Here is a 16,705-nt window from a genome sequence, read left to right on the forward strand (position 1 = left end):
TTTGAGTGCATTTGACTAGGAAATTTCCAATACGACGTACAAAACAGCTATACCACTGTATCTGCCTAACATACGGCGACTATCCTAAAGCCAAAAAGCACAATTCCAATAAAGTTGATGTATTAGTTTCAGTAGTTAATAAGTTTAAGAAAACAAGTTGGTCACTATTTTTATGAGCCCACTGCGATTCTTGCTCATGCGAAAACAGATCACCCTCATCTTTAATGTGCCAAATTATCTAGTGTCAAAAAACTCAGTACTCTCTAATAAAAGATATCTCAACTTTCATAGAAACACTGTCCTGAAGTTCGGGTCCTCCCCCGGGCATGGTGTTTGTATTGTCCATAGCGCACGTTAGTGTAAGTTAGATTAAGCAGTGTGTAAGTTTAGGGATCGATGACCTAAGCAGTTTGGTTACATAAAATCTTACCACAAATTTACAGTTTTTTACTGTCCTGAACGACGAACGGTTCTAACAGTATGTTAATGAACAAATTCCTAATGCGTGTAATTTTAGCGCAGATGTTGACAGGTCATATTTGAGTTCAATAATTCATATAGTTCTCAGTTTCTGCTTATAATCAACAACATAATGAATAGTCATTCTTCACTGCTGTCGCAAAGTACATTCGTGAAGTTACAGAGAAATTACCCTTCGTGTAGTGCTTAGCATTACTCACCAGTGGTGCAAGGGGACGAATAGGGCAGTCGATACTCACCTGAAAATAGAAAATAATACATTATATTACAGACGAACAGATTACATCAACTCTGAAATATCCTACTCAATGAACAAACGTGCTTTCGACGAACCGAGTCTGCAGCCTCACTGAATTACTGAACAGAGGCGATGTGTTTCGCACGCTTCCTGTGCATAGAACGGGCCTTTTACGAAGTTCGGCACAATGCCCTCTTACAAAAGCTAGCAGAGAACGACTCCCGCAACAAATTACGTGGCTTTATAAAAGCACAATAACGGAAAAAAAGGAAAAATCAGGGTAAATGTCTGTGAGTCAGCTATCGAAATGGACCTATTTCGAAAAAAATTTATTTCTGTCAACGATCGCACAAACTTTTATTAGAAAGACCTGTTTCAATATTACAAGATTTTAAAATGACGAAGCAGCTTTCCTAATAACAACTACTAAACAAACTACCAAACAGAGCCGAAACCGTTGTTTGAAACGAAAATTTTTGCGACATAGGACGACAAAAATGACAGTAAGCTATTCTCAGTTTCATTTTATCCATTAGTAAGCCAACGCTTTTCAACTTATACACCATGAACATTTCATTTCAAGAACAGCTAAACTCAACGATAGAATTGTGCAGCATGCGGTCGGTAGCGCCTATCGGTGTTCAAACTTACCTTTCACTGAAAACAGAATAACTAAAGTAGCTAGAAAACTGGTGGAACGTCTCGGGATCACACCAAATCCAGCAATAATAAGAAACACGCCAACCACGCGAGAAAAGTATTTCAATGTCGACAATCTGACGGAACACCGATGGCCGTATATCACAAAACGGTTAAAAACGTCTGTATACCATGTGAAGATACATTCTTATATACACAGCACGCACCAAGCCAGGGCGAGGAACAAGGACGAACCTTATTAATGTCGTAAGATCCCTAATACATCAAGTAGTCTATACAAACACTACACATGTCAGTCGAATTCTAGACTAAGGCGCCATTCTTTGGTTGACCTCGAATGGCAAAACATTGCGCATGGAAACCTTTGTTCAGAAAGAAAAACTGTTCAGCTGGAAACACTCCCCTAACCACCTAGGAAAACTATTCATGAAGTAACTATCGTGTTGTCAAGAGAAGAACGCTGCGCAATATTAACAGCAAAATATGCTCCTCAAACCCTTTCAGTTGACATTAACTGAAAAAATAACTAATAACGAAAATTTTACAATTACATTTCCAAACTTTCAAGTGCTCCTATCAACCAGGGCATTTAGCTAGAGCAGTACAGAAATTTCAACCACAGGATACTAATGAATTCCTAACAATTCTAAGCAACGACTAATTAGTACATAAAACATACTGTAATGAATCCTACGCTTAGTGGTTTTTTTCATAGTTTGACCCCGAAATGAATTGCATGACTGATTCATTTCCACCAAACATGAAGAAATCTAAGAAGTACGACGAACAGATGAACAATGGAATCCCAAAATCAAAAATGTCCCAACAAAGGAAAGCACATTAATTTTTTATGGGTAAAATGATGTTTTTGCACACCGACACTGCTCTCCAACCCCGCTCCCCATTTACGTCCCAATGACGAGTGGTTTTTGAAGTGGAGAGACGAAGTCAAGACACTTAAGGAACTTCAAGGATACACCAGAACACACAAAGTAGCTGCGGAGGGTTCGTGTGGCAATACAGCTGTCCTCTTAACGACGAGTTGAGCACCCAAAAATAAATACATATAATGTGCAGTTACTTTCAAAATAACATAGCACAATCCAGTAGAAAATGCGCAAAAAGTTGAAGCAGAAAGTGTTCATTTATGGCGACAATGGACCAAATTCTTAAGTCTCACACTGTAGCGCCCGCCTTTCATTGGTTCCACGATTACTAATAATCTAAAGTTAATCAAACGACCGTTCTGTACGTGATCTCCTCTGTGCATGAAGTACATCTGCTTATTATTTTACAGATGAGTCTCAGTCTAAAATCTGCTTTCTCAGCAACTAGACTAATGTGATGGTCTCATATTAAATCGCTTGGGATGGATACTCCTAGACACTAGATGGCTCGGTCATTTTGTAACTGAACACTCTGATATTTCGCATATTTACGCGCATTATACTGGCTTTGCTCTTGTTCAGAATTAGATGCCGTTCTTCATATCAAGTGCCCATCATCTACAGTAATTCCAGCATTTCCCAGTTATTCTCTTATGATGCGATATGTGCTCGTAAAACCGAGTCGTCCGAGAACATCCACCGAGATCTAATTGGCGTTTTGTACCTGTCTATCGCCAAAGCTGCTGTCATAGGACACTTCTTTGCTGGTCGCCCGATGGTGTTTATGCGTACGCTAATTTCTCTTAATTAAGAACGGGTTACGTCTTCAACTGGACGAAAAGTTTTCCGTGCAGCTGCAAAGGTCATCAGTCCCTAAACTTACACACTACTTAACCTAAATTATCCTAAGGACAAACACACACACCCATGCCCGAGGGAGGACTCGAACCTTCGCTGGGACCAGCCGCGCGCAGTTGCATACTGAATTCAATTAGCACGAATGTTGATTACTAAGCAGCAGTGCGGAACTGTATCGAAAGTTAAGAAATACGGAATTAAGTTGGGATCCATTCCTTACAAACTTCAGACTTCAGGATCTAATATCAGCACGAAATGAGAATGACATTGTTTTGCGGAATTCTTGTACGAGAGTTTTCAGTGAAGTCCTCATACGTAAGCATAAACATGGTTCATGCTTCCGTAACAACATACTTAATACATGTAGTTTTGAAGCGACGTTTGGTACGAACTTCAGATTTCCCGTGGGCAGAGACTGAAAGCATTCGATTTACAGTCATACCACAAGCTATCTAATTACGCGTCACTGTTAACGAAAGCGAAAAAGGCTACTAAATGAGTGGCAGCGGTGGGGTATGGAAATCAGGCAGGTGGCGATCAACGCTTGCGAGTTAATCCATGCGTCATCAAGGGAGGGTGTGCGTGATGGGGAGGACTCGGCAGAAAGCTGGGGGGAGAACTACTCCATATTCAGTGACAGGCGGAGACTCTGAACAATACTACCAACTTTTTGTCCCGGTTCATTCCATCAGACGCACAAATAAAAGGGACTCGCGCAGCCCAGCACACGCATTAACGTATGTCACGAGGCGACGACGAGTTGGAAGCGTCAGTAATGACTTAGAAAGAAGCCAGATAAAGGACGAGCCATAATTACGAGTGCTTGCGGCTTTTTCTGAACGGAAAGGCATTCTAAACCCATCTTTTTAAGAGCGTGAATGCAGCATACATTTCGTTCGTAAAGGCATCTCAGGAACTTGTATGTTTGTAGACGTGTGTACACTCAGTAACAGCCTAGGTATGCCGTTTCATCTAATTCCTGGTGATTAAAATTTTCTACAGCTGTATAGTACTTCATAATCTCGGTATAGAAAGCACAATACTGTGAATGTTCTGAGATCTTTTTTTTTGCGAGTCTGTTTTCGATTTAGAGGACTGTCATTGTTGTACCAAGGATCGATTGGAGTCTCCAGCAATATAACAGAAGCAGTAGCAGCCGGCAAAAGGAATAAAAGAGTAATCAGCGTCTAGTAGCTTAGATATACCGGCACCGGCACCGAGCACACCATGCACTAGTCAATGGACCATCAAATGCGATTCTCTTATGGTTCAAATGGCTCTCAGCACTTTGGGACTTAACTACTGTGGTCATCAGTCCCCTAGAACTTAGAACTACTTAAACCTAACTAACCTAAGGATACCACACACATCCATGCCCGAGGCAGGATTCGAACCTGCGACCGTAGCAGTCGCGCGGTTCCGGACTGCGCGCCTAGAACCGCTAGACCACCGCGGCCGGCTGCGATTCTCTTAAATTCGTGATTTGTACAGGTATAATCATTAATATTGTATAGAGATTACAGAGTTATTCATCAAAGCAAATAACAGTAATTCATACACCAATCGACTTACAGACCCACTCAATTCGACTATGAAATCCCTGACATTCTGATGACGTCACCCACGACTGATGTGCAGATGTGAATAAACAATGGGCTGTACCACCTAATGCTGCCACAAAAGTGTTCGAAGAATTTTTATCCTAAGCATAAATTTAAATGCCAACGTAAATTCTGACAATGTCTCCCGCAGCAGAAGGTGACAGGAAATGACCCTATATCACACCCATATTTTCTAAACTTGTATGTCACCAGGAGAGTAAACATTGGCTGTGAAGGCCTGTACTATATAAGCGCTATGTCTGTCTGCTATGGACCGTTTAACAACTCATCGCAGCTATCGATCACATTTAGGACATTCGATACACATAACTGCTTTGACAGCGCTCCTTTGATTCCTTCACTCATCAGGTGCCGCCCTTTTCGAGTACACGTCAACCTCGCATAGCGCTCCGCAAATACGTCGCCTTCCACCGTAAGGATGGTTAGGATGTAACATCCTATCGCAGGCAAGAGACGGAGCGTCAGCCAAAATAAAGTACAGAGAAATGAAGTGGTACATGACCTGCTGGAAGATATCGTTCCCCAATTTGCTTGAAACTATTTAAGGAAACCACGCAGAATGTCGTTGGCGGGATGGGGATCTGAAACCTGTTCCTCGACTGGAAGTGACCAGTATTAAACCAATGGACCACAACCATACTTTAACAGTTCCCCCGATGCACGGCAGAATCCTTGGGAAAAGACGCATGGTGCAGTTTCCTAATGCATCGGATATATTCCGTAGAATCCAGAGACCTCTTGGGCAGCCCCTCTGTTGGATATCTTGGCGTGTGGGACGTTGCTCCAGCCGAGGCAGCTCGATGAGGACGGACGTGATTGCCCACAGACAGCAAAAAAAATTTGACCAACTGAACCTCTGAATTGTCTTGAATGCAGTTGCAGTACCAATCTCTCTACTTATGGGTATTAACAGTATTCCACTAAATCCACGAAGGCGTCAATCTCTTTGCACTCATTCAGTGTCCCACAAACAACAAACGCAACCCCCTCCCCCAATAATAAATATTCGTCATTGTACCAGGTACAACCTCCTCACAGATTTGCGATGTTAATTATTCTGCAAATTAAAATAGGATTTATTTGTGAAGAGCACGTTTCTCAGTTTCGTTCGTGCTCGATCTCGATGTTTCTGACTCCACAAATGGGATCGCCTGGCTGGAAACTCTGCTACACAATTAGTCAGAAAACTAGAAACCGTTTAGCAAAGACTGAAGACACAACAGGCTGTTCCAGCAAACTTGGCAAAGAATAAGAAGGAGGAGGAAGAGGAAACGGTACTGTTATGTGTTCACATTGGAGTCACGATGGCAGTACACTACAAACTGCGCTACCCATGCATACCTCTCAGGCGGACTCAAAAGTGTCAACTTTCAACATGTATATTCTTTCGCTTTGGAGCGTACAGTCGCTACAATAGCATCACTACCGATGATCTCTGTCTCTTTGATAACACTGACGATAAGGTCAAGCCAGTTTGCACCCAGGCGTCTAAAAAATATCTACCTCGAATGGATTTTATGACTAATTGTACTAGACAGTTGTCTAATAACGCGTGTGATATTACTGTATTCCTCAAGACAATTTACGGTTATTGCCGGTAAAGAATAAGTCATGGCACTGTTGGCTGGAAAACAGCAAGGGGTACGTTAAGACGCCTAGTAGGAAAGGATTTTCTTCTTCCGCGCACAGTGCTGTCTTTTCTAGTGGGATGTCTTAATTGTATCAGATGAGGGTACTTGACCGTAGTGATGTGTGTATAGTGCAGTGTTTATGTTTAAGGTGGTGGTGGTGATGACAGAATATCCGGTGCCGATATACAGCTTGCTTGTCTCGAACAGCACCAAGGTGGTACATGGCTTAACGTCCCTATCCGACGGGCGGATCACCGTCATCAGTATCACTCCATGGGATACTACGTAGAGGTTTGGAATTTTATCCAGGACATTGGTGGGAAGTCTGGTGATCAGGAAATGTACCCCACAACCCCTCCTCTTGCCGGCCAAATACTGATCTCTTCTACTATCAGGATTCGAACCAACTACCTTCGAGTCGAGTGCTACCATATAGGCTCATGTTAGCTATTCCGCCATTGGAGGCTTATCCTCAGAAATACAGGCAATCTTACGAGTTGGAACATCGAAACGAAGAAAGATTCAGTTTAACGTCCCATCGAGATCATTAGATGGAGCACAAGCTCGGATTGCGTCAAGGATGGAGGAAGGAAATCGGCCGTACCCTTTTCAAAGAAACCATACCGGCATTTGCCTGGAGCGATTTAGGGAGATCACGGAAAACCTATATCTAGATGGCCAGGTGTGAGTTTAAGCCATGGTACTCTCGACCAATGTGCTAACCACTGTGCCACCTCGAACGGTGGTAAGACGAAAATTAAAATCACCCCATACGATTACCATATGATAAGGGTATTTCCATACTATCGAATTCAGTGTGCCTTCGAGTGTGTGTGTGTGGGGGGGGGGGGGGGGGGCAGTGTGCGCGCGCCCCTTCTATGATGGACTCTTCTACTTGTCAAATAAAATGACACTGTACTAATCTCGGCAAAGGAACGGGAGATGGGCTGAATATCTGGTCAAAGTCGTAACATTGAAGACGAGGCATTTGTCGAGCTTGAAGGAGTTGTATAGGGAAATTGGAAGTGGTGTTCTGAAGTAGGAATTTTACAGTAGGATGGCAAGTTGAGGACAGACACTATGATCCCACTGTGTCACTTGGCTGAGTTACTCCTTGCAGGTGATACCGATAGTAGCGAAGAATGTAGAAAGCTCACGTGTGTTATTCGAATAGACGCTTAAGAACAAGATCCCAGCCAACATTTATGCGGTTCAGTTACACTGCTTTCCTTATCCGTATTTGTCGAGCCTTTCGAGAAAGAACGAACGGAGCTGTAGCTTTGTACACACACACACACACACACACACACACACACACACACACACACACACACACACACACACACGAAGGCACGTGAATTCGATTTTGCGGAAATAAACCTATCATACGGTAACGGTCTGAGGTGATTTTGATACTGGTGTTACAAACTACGAAGATTGCCCATATATTTCCGAGGATAAGCGTGGTTTCTTTCATTTTTCAAAGGCAGTACCATAATGTACTTAAGTATGTCAAATCTGAAAGACACACTTCTGTAGTCGTAGAGGGGCAATGAATCCCGGACATGCGCCTCCAAATTTGGTGCAAGTCTTTCAGTTTGATTGTTTCGGCTGTTTGTGTATCAGTTTCGTGGCTCAATAAATGGATAACGGCCTCATTTACCTCGCAAAGAAAACTTAGTGGGTCGCTTTGAAGAGCATCCCAACCCACCAAAAATCAAAAATGGTGATCAGTAAGAAGGGAGTCTACTCCCAGGCCAACCACTCCACTCTGTGGTATGATTTCAGAAAATCCTTGCCTCGCCGTGCGAAATTTCGTAGTTCAAATGGCTATGAGCACTATGGGACTTAACAGCTGAGGTCATCAGTCCCCTAGAACTTAGAACTACTTAAACCTAACTAACCTAAGGACATCACACACATCCATGCCCCAGGCAGGATTCGAACCTGCGACCGTAGCGGTCGCGCGGTTCCAGACAGTAGCGCCCAGAACCGCTCGGCCACTCTGGCCAGCAAATTTCGTAGTGTACGTCTGTTTTCGTGTGTGTCCATCAAAGGCATCTAAAGTACGTTAGTATGCCAGGTCTCAAGTTTTTTTTCAGGTCCAAATCATTAAATTCAAATTGTGCAAAGTATATGTGAATAAATACGATCCACTGTCGATGATTGATTCTTTGGTTTATGATCAGCCCTTGAAAAGTAGTAAGCTGTCCGGCGTTCAATATTTCAATAAAGATTAGTCAATAAATATATAGGCGTTAAAAACGCGCTCTCTGCAGGTTCATTATGTTCCCCTATACGATTACGACTGATCTCGTCTTCACTGAACTCGACATAGTAGAGATTCTACTTTCCTTATATTAAATGATACCGTTTAGGCAATGCAGAAAACCCTGTTTTGCATGAGATACTGACAATAAACGCCACTCAGCTGAATGATCCATAAAACGCTCGTCACGATCCACACCCATGCGCTTCTGTGTGAGGAATATTTTCTTCCCTCGATTTAGCGGAATATTCCATGCTGAATCTGTTCCAAACGCTTAGATGACAGCTTTCCAGGATAAACGCTCAAATTATGACTGGTGCCATTTCCTTAAACCGCTCTGTCACAACGGTGACATTCGTCAAGGGATTTTTAGCCAGTGTGTGACTGCTTGTCTTCCCATTGGGCTCGCAACAGACCAGCATCATCTGAGTACTATTCGCTTCCGACACGTGAATAAACACGGCATGGATGGGCCTGAATTTCGCACAAGAAGTCTGTAACAGCTGCTTCAAACAGCACCATAAAAGTTGTATTAGTGAAAATATGCATATCCCGCTAAAAGAAAGATATGTCGCAACAAGGTGGTGATCACTGACGAAGCACAAGCTTGTCGGAGAAAGATGCAGATGGACATCTGCCTTGGCAGTGTTTAATCAAGTACATCGACATCCATCCCAAGTAATTAAAAAAATTACGAGACTAGTGACTTATCCACTGCCTTTCTTCTCTCGATGTCCATCGGTAGAAGGCTATTCGTCAAAATATTAGCATTGATAGTTTTAGTTCCTACCAGATAATAGTTTTTAGCAACTAACACATATTCATTACCTCTATGCGTCAGGATGGGCTTTCCGTTTTCTGATGGTTGGACAGATTAACATTTCTGGAATGACATCTGCTTGAAGTGCCTTTAGGCCAACTGACGAAATTGTGTAGTTAATGTGGAAATAGTGTTACTGATGTGGAAATAGTGTAGCTAATGTGGTCTATAACAAACTGAGAATTTCATTACCATTAATGTGACATACATACACGCACATGTATCGTATATAGTAAATAAGTAACAAGTAACATTTCACATGAACACAGCAAAAACAGTAACAGGGAAAAATGGTTCTAGTTCTGTAGGAAGACTAAGACCGGAACTCTATATAAAAAAAAAAAAAAGTATAAAAATTGTAGTCCTCCTTACAAGACTCAAACTTCCCTCCAGTCAATTTAGGAAGGAGTTTACCTGTATCCTTACGTCATCAAATTGAGTGATATGAGGTCGTTAGCGTAGTTAATCTCAAGGATGCCCTCTTGTTTCCATGTAAAATGTAACAAGTTATTTCGCTGGTCCTCTCTCCGATGGAACTATTCATGTGTCACTGGCTACTTTTGTCTACTCATAGCAGCACATTAGGTCATTTTTAGGCCAGTATCAGCATTAACACATCGTTAACATCTACAATAATATGAAAACCACACGAATCAATGGCTGATTGGATTTTAAGGTGATTATACCACAAATTTCATATTAGTGTCGGCACTTCAACGTATTTTCATGCCTGATGACCTGATACAACCCTAACAATGTTTCATTATTGCTACAGCTACTGTGAAGATGCCCAAAGATATACTAAAGAGTGTTCACTACTTTATATAACTGCTAGCCATAATCGACATGTTTTGCTGATTTAGTGCGTCATGGGTGATGGTACAGAGGCAAGAAACGGAAGAATGTGTCTAATTAAGTTAAGTACGAATGTACGTTCATATGTTTTCGCTGCCGGAGTCAATGTCCATAAAATCCTTCCGGGCCATAGACCGCATTATGTTGTAAAATGATACTAAAATCCAAATGAAATAAAAACCACATGAATCATTGGTGGTATGATTTGAAGTGCTACCATACGGCAACTAAACTTCATATTAATTCCTGTGGTTGAACGTACGTAACCGTAGAATTGTGTGCATGTGTAATAATGTTTTGGTATCACTACAGTTATTGTGTACATGTCCATGAAAACTCAAATCCGCTGAAGCGACTTTGTATTACTTACCTTGATGAAGCCACTTGCAATAATGACCGAAAGTATGATACATAATTTTACTACATGTCGCGATTTAATCAAAATTACAAGGTATTACAGCAAATGGTGAACTAAAACACAATTGTTCATATTATTCTTAAGGATAACTTCAGAGAAATCAGTACTCTGTAGAATCTTGGATGATAATCAAGCTATGTAACTAAACTCTAATCATCGTGAGAGGAACCTTTATGTCAATAATGATACTGCATATTACGCAAACGATAAATCAGCAAAGAGGCGGAAACTAAATACCGTGAGAGTCAACTAATGTAGCCAAACAGGTATCACAGAAGAAGACACAGAGGGACGAGACAGCAGCGGAACAATTTTAACAATCAGATAGAGAGCGTAATAGTAACAGCTGGTTCCCACGTAGTGACGGGCGTGGCCGTGACTTCCTTTATGTGGCCGGCAGAAAAAAATGCAGCAAAAAGCGCGGCCTAGGAGCGCGTGCGTAGCTCCGTCTCGGCCGCCCGTCGCGTCCAAATTTTATTGATTCCGGTGGCCGCCGCATAGCCCACTATCCCGTCCCAGCAGCCGGCATCCAGCTACCCACTAACTGCTGAGCAGCTACCACCTCCACCTACACACTTCATCAATTAATGCCCCTGCACACTTGCCGAGTACAGCAGTAGAAGCTGAGAACAAAACTGTTTCCCTCGTCGATCTACAGTAATTTCTCAGATCCAAACCCGTATGGATGGTTAGGGCGACGATGATTATGTAGTACAGCGGAATCGTTTGTTGACTTTCATTTCGTGGCATTTCGACGTATTATGACATGTGAGTACGACTAAGCCAAACCACTTAACTCCGTTATGTTTGCTTGCTGCTTTCAATCTTTTGCTTGCTACCGTAACAATGATATGAAAAATGCATGCGATACGAATAGTAATTAAGACAGTGGAGACTAACGAACACAACACTGCCGGTGTATTAAATATTGTCGCTGCGTCGCCACCGGTCTAAAGGCACCAATGGCTCGTGTCCAATTCTCCGGCTCAACTGGCATCGGCATGTAACCCACGCAAAAGCCTTTTTTTACGGGCGTATATTAGTCACATTCCTATATGCGGGTCAATGCTCGGGATGCCAGTCTCCCCTTTACAACTACGAGGAGGATTGTATACAAGGTGCACCACTCTACCGCGTCTCCGCTGCAGCGCGAAGTACACAAAGGCACGAGCCGCGAGCGTAGTACGCCGCCGGCTGCAGCGGAGACGGAAGGCGCGCTCCATTTGTCGTACCTGGGAAGACGTCACGGAGGTCAGGGCTGGCGCGCGCCCAGCCGTTCCGCTGCTGGATGATGCACTGAAACATGGCCGACGGCGGCTGGGCAGCGCACTACCCGCACTCTGTGCAGCTCGCGCTGCTACTGTCACGGCTACAGATGCTGCGAGCCCAGTCCCGCCGGGATCGGTCTGCATCGGGGCAGCTCGGCTACGTTCGCCGCTGCTGGCCGAACTCCGACGGTGGTCGGCGACCGCTCACGAATCTTACCGGCTTCAAAACAAACCGTTATTTTGTTTTCATTTTCGATGTCGATTGACACGAATCGAATAATTACTTTAATTTACCCATTTTATTGGTTGTTGAGCTCTGTGGCTGTGGGGTTATATCATTTCAAAAAATACGGCAACCAGCCAATTTTTTTAATTTTTATCTATGTCCATATGCGTTTCGGGATTTCACTCATCCTCTATTCGAGTAATGCACAATTAATCTTTATTTAGTATAGCGTTAAAAACATAGACTTAAATTTGGACCTGGAGTTGCCTTTCTATTCTGCTTACTGTTGCTTCAATTTTTCGCATTTATATAAATCGCGTCGGCAAAATGGCGTATACTACACTGTTTTTGTGCACAGTTTGTGCCACGATTATAAACGCGAAAAAATAAAGCAAGGGGAAGCAGAATAAAAAGACAGCTGCAGCATCCAAATTGAAGTCGATGTTTTTGGCGATGTACTAAATGAAGATTAAATAAATATTACGCCGATTGCAGATGGCTGAAAGCCCGAAACGCATACTGGCATAAATAAAAAACACACAGAAACGTGTCTGGTTGCTGTATTTCTTTAAATAATCGAATTATTGTCTCGGCATGACAGCAAAATAATATAACGCCATAACTTACTTTCGACGTTTTTATTGTCTCTTTCTTGTCAACGGTGGTTTATTTGAAACATAATGCATACTGTTCGCCTGTAGATCATCTCTCAAGTAGAATCAGTTCTGTACAATCTAATATTAATTGATTTCTACACACGAGTCTGTTTTTAATACATCTGTGTTCGTTGCTTAAAGTGTGCAGCGTCCACATTGCCCAGTCAACCCTTCGTTGTTATGCCCCGTAAAATAAAAAAAGACATACAGAAGAGCAGTGTGAAAGATAATATTAAGTGTTAATTTGATTATTATCTTTATTTGTCTTAATAATGTGATTATCCGAGTACCTTCGGAGTTTAAAATTCTCTTTTCTCGGAAAGTCATTTTCGGACTTTACACGGCAAACTAAGATGTTAAGAGATGGGACTTCATCATATTAAATAGCTTTTATACCCGAGGCTGTAATTCAACAGCGCCGATAGCTAAATAAAATAATTAAAATATCTTTTTCAGAGCTTTTGGCGTCAGTCTGTTTGCAAGTTATAAACAAGAGAAACGTAAAGCAGTTTATGTCCATACTACTACTCATGTACTCGAAGAATAGTTTGTCGGGCTGCACCACCCGACAACAAATGATTATTTTTAAATACAAAAACTATCGTAAAAATTTGAAAGTAGAACTAGTAAGATATAAAAATTGGAGAAACGCGAGCGAAAACTGCTAATAACCTGCAAAACAACTATGTAAACTCTATTAAATATTATCTCGTCACCTGCCTAGTATAAATACTAAAAGCCAATCATATATTACAGGCTACTGCAAATGCTCAAAAGAGAAGCAAATCTCGTGTAATAAATATTCATACATTTTTTAGACTGTCAAGGAGACGATTCTCACACATATTTAAAGTCCACAATAACTACATACGTTTTTCTATATAAAATGAAATAGTGAAGCCCAACACGAGAGTTATCTTCCCACAGTAGCCTGAACAGCCTGTCCCTTGCTGTTACTTCTTGTGCAAAACATGTATAAATTCCTTTTTTTCCTTTAGTGGATTTCAATTCCCCCACCCCCCACCCGAGAGCTGGCAGCAGCGTAATATGCTGCTCCACAGCCCACTGAAAAGTTAAAAAAAACATAATGAGAATAGAAACAAACAAGAAAAACAGGCACAATTAAAAAACACGGCGACAGTCTAGTTTCTGTTCGCACGAGATAAAAAATACAACTAACGACAGCGGCTGTTCGCAACACTGACAGGGGACGCACAACACTGAGCACTCATAACAGCACTATACAGGTGAGACGGCGGCAGATGGGGGGGGGGGGGGAAAGGGGGGGGGGGGGCGACCTATGAGGGAGAAAAGGGGGAGCCGATGGAGGGTGGGAACATAGAAAAGGGGGGGGGGGGCTGGGTGGACGCGAGAAGGAGTGGGAAAGGCAGTGGAGGGGAGAGCAGAAAGGGCTCAGGGGAGATATAATTTCCTATTAACTTCAAATTATATACACAGCAAAATACGGAAATTCAGCTGTGAGATTATCGTGAGCGCAAGCGATTTTTTAGAACTATTCATAAAAGTAAGTGTCCGTTTGTTACCCATCCCTTTGGTAGACATATATTACGGAGAGCCTACAATAAGTAATGCAACACTTTTTTTCTCGGCTAGTTTCGATTGAAAAAAATGCGGGTTTTGTTGTGGGACTTCGTGGAATATTCCCCCTTCAGCCCCAATAGTTTCATGAAGTCCCAACAGGTGGCAGCGTTATACGTAGCCTTCAAAATGGCGTCTGTAACGGAGGTGCGTTCCAAGCACAGAGCTGCCACTGAATTTGTTTTGGCGGAGCATCGCAGATCTTCACATGCGCTTGCAGAATGTCTACGGAAGTCTGGCGGTGAACAAAAGCACGGTGCGTCGTTAGGTGAGGCGTCTGTTATCATCGCAACAAGGTCGCGCAAACCTGGCCGATTTCCCGCGGCCGGCCGACCGCACACAGCTGTAGTGACTCCTGCAATGTTGGAACGTGCGGACACTCTCATTCGAGATGATCGACGGATCACAATCAAACACCTCTCTACTCAATTGGACGTCTGTGTTGGTAGTGCTGACACACTCGTCCACCATTCGGGATACTCAAAGGTGTGTGCCTGCTCGATTCCTCGCCGCCTAACAGAAGACAATAAAGAGCGACGACGGACCGTCGTGCGGAACTGCTAGCGCGTTACGAGTCTCATCCTGACTTTTTTTGTCGAACATCGTCACAGGCGATGAATCATGGGTTCACCATTTCGAACAAGAAACAAAACGGCAATCCCTGGAGTGGCACCACGCCACATCTTCTCCGAAGAAAAAGTTCAAAGCCGTAGCTTCAGCCGGTAAAGTTATGGCGACGGTCTTCTGTGACTCTGAAGCGGTTATTCGGTTTGACCTTCTTCCTCAGGGTGCAGCGATCAACTCTGAGGTGCATTGTTACCTTCAGGAAATTGAAGAAGCGACTCAACGTGTTCGTTGCCACAAAAATGCAAACGAACTTCTCCTTCTCCATGACGATGCAAGGCCTCGCGTCGGGCTGCGCTTCCGAGAGGAATTCACAAAACTTAATTGGACTGTTCTTTCTCATCCGCCCTGCAGCCCGGATCTTGCACCTTCTGACCTTCATCTGTTTGGCCCAATGAAGGCTGCACTCCGCGGGAAGTAGTAGGCGGATGATGGAGAGGTTACTGACGCAGCGAGACGTTGACCAGCAGAATGGTACCTTGCGGGCATACAGGTCCTCCCACTAATGTGTCTTAAGGCCATCGCGTTCAACAGAGATTATGTTGAAAAGTATGATTCTGTAGCCAAAAGAGTGGGTTATAATATGCTGTACTGGAAAAAACTTAGTGCGTTGCTTATTGAACGTTTTAATACTGAAAACTATGTCTATTACCGGTCTGCTATGCAGAAGTTTACCATCTGCTGTGTTACAGTCTAACTTATGTTTCTACGTTAAATGCACTAACAATGTCGGCCGCTCTTCAGCCGAGTGCTGCTGTTGGCAATTCGTTTCCTTTAGTCGTTAACAGTCGAGTGATAGTATAAGTAACCAATGAGAATCGCTGACTCGAATGACTTGATACAGCGGAAGATACGAACTAATTACGTTTGCTTTCAAAATGTATAGCGTAGGATTCACAAATATTGACCTGCTATTATGTATTATAAAGTTGGTTTCTGGTTTTTGTATGTATTTCTTGTATTGTCTGATTCTAAGAATATGACAGGATTTCTTGAAATATTGTGTCGTATTCCAATGGTGTAGTTTGGATGTGAGTGGGCAAGGTATTGAAATTTCACAGCTTGGTTGTGTGTTGGAAAAGCCAACGTATGTGAGTGTAGAAAGACTGGTTTTGGTGACGGATTGAAGTGCAGCGTTGTCCCGGGTATAGGTTGGGTTGAAATGCTACAGTTGGGTTGTGTAATGGCGAAGACAACGAATGTGAGTGGTGGAAAATTAGGTGTGGTGACGGACTAAATTGTGGCATACAGCCATGATCGTTTCGAAAACTTTTTGCAGAATTTTCGAAATGTCCCGATTTCCGAGGTTGTGATTACGCAAGAACCAAAAAGTGCAATTTGAATTTTGCACAACATTTTGTTTTATATGGCAACATTCCGCACAATATACATTTCATACAGTCCACATCACGGCGACATTTATAGAACGCTATTTTCTCATCCGTCCCGCCACCTTGTCTAATCATCCGATTCATCATTCGTCGTGTTCACTTCCCATCATTCACCACGCAAACAGTTACCAAACTCAAGCACGCAAAGGAAAAGCCACAGACACCGTAAGCACACTTCTATCACTTTGTAAACAGCTATGTAA

General features: G+C 42.7%; 1 protein-coding gene across 1 annotated transcript in view; it reads right to left on the bottom strand.

Moving 5' to 3' along the window:
• Positions 1 to 16,705, bottom strand: part of LOC124616174 (SLIT-ROBO Rho GTPase-activating protein 1-like) — a 688,520-nt gene that overhangs the window by 484,405 nt on the left and 187,410 nt on the right. The gene's annotated exons all lie outside the window — the stretch shown is intronic.

Source organism: Schistocerca americana, chromosome 5 (assembly GCF_021461395.2).
Source record: "Schistocerca americana isolate TAMUIC-IGC-003095 chromosome 5, iqSchAmer2.1, whole genome shotgun sequence".
In the NCBI taxonomy this organism is placed as follows: Eukaryota; Metazoa; Arthropoda; class Insecta; order Orthoptera; family Acrididae; genus Schistocerca; species Schistocerca americana.